Below are 1592 nucleotides of genomic sequence, written 5' to 3' on the forward strand. Positions count from 1 at the left end.
ATATATATATATATAATAAAAAATAAGTAATTATTATATATATATATATATATATATATATATAAGTACTATAAAAACTTAATCTTATTATTATGAAATATGTAATGCGTTATCTCTATTTTAACACAATTGTTAAATATATTTTTGTATTCTTTAAAATAATTGTTCTAATTGGTTAGTTATCCGCATGCCATAGTTGTAGCAGAAATTAAAAATTGAAATTTATTTGCGATAAATTCACAAACGCGAATATTAAAATAGATACCTTAATCTCATGCTGAAAAGAGAACAATTCAATTTAATTTAATTAAGAATCTTAATTTAATTAGATTAAGATTAAAATTATTCACCTACATATTTATCATTTGTTTCCGGAATAAAAATGTATAAGTTCATTACACGTAATCTGATATTGCGCATTTATATGCTTCACACAAAGCAATTCGATAGAAACACCGTGATTGGCCGCGAGGTTTATACCTAATGTTTTATGCATTCTCTTTCTACAATGATCTTAAAGCATCAACAGAGGAAGGAAACAAGCAACCCATCTGAGGAGAATGTGAGCAGGTCTGCCGCATTCCCCTGGAGGTTGAGATCGTATTTCCGGCTCTCACAATTTTACTATTTATGCAATATTGTACTCGGTCCCATCGGATCACAAGATAGGTCGTAGCATTTGAGCAGGGGCGAAGTTACTAAGTACTGCTAAAACCAGTTCTCCACTTCGTAAACTCTGCCGTTTGTTAAACAGTAACGATTGTAATTGCGGGAAATATAAATGCTTTTTTTACTTACATTACGTATATTTATATTTGTAAAATAATGCATTTTATGAAAATAATTATTTTAATTTTTCCAAGAGATAGCCTAATCTATTTTTTTTTATTTGTGTATTCTTTGCTTTTGTGGAAAAATTATAACAGTTTTGCGCACTGAGGATTTAACAATTAAAGTTCTCTAATGAAATTTGTTTATATTAAAATATCAGTGAAGTTAGAGTGGAAGAATACCAACCTGTTATCTAAAAGAGATTTTCTGTTCTCGTTTGACATTATATTAAAAACAAGATGCAACAAGATGTGTCTCACCCGTTGCAGATTATAATTAAATTTCATGTCATGTTTACATAACACATAATTGCATTCTTTTTAATACTTTAATGTTTAATTAAAATAAATTTTATGATCACATTACTGTGTATATATGCATATAGTTGATATAATAATATATTTTACTTTATCATTTTTTGAAGTCATATGAAGTAATAAATATTTCCATTTAATGTAATAGTCGTTCATCTTTTCCGCTTTATTTACACAAAATGTCAATGTATCGAACAGGATTATTTTAATATGACATATCTCCGTATCAAATCTCTTTCCTGTATCGTAATACATAGATTGCTATTATTTACATAAGAGTAATATTTTGTATCATTACCATTTTATTATGACTTTTTTATATCTGTAGAAATAATTATTTTGCATGCCCGTCAAGAGGCATTAAAAAATGTTTGACACATTATTTTTAGATGGAATCCAATCGGTTATGTTAATCCAATTTATATCAACTCAAATATATTATATATA

At 26.8% G+C, this 1592-nt stretch overlaps 1 protein-coding gene across 1 annotated transcript in view; it reads left to right on the forward strand.

Moving 5' to 3' along the window:
- LOC105618763 (hemicentin-2) overlaps positions 1–1592 on the forward strand; it is a 153412-nt gene that overhangs the window by 51787 nt on the left and 100033 nt on the right. The window lies entirely within an intron of this gene.

The sequence above is a fragment of the Atta cephalotes genome, assembly GCF_000143395.1.
Source record: "Atta cephalotes unplaced genomic scaffold scaffold00018, whole genome shotgun sequence".
NCBI lineage: Eukaryota > Metazoa > Arthropoda > Insecta > Hymenoptera > Formicidae > Atta > Atta cephalotes.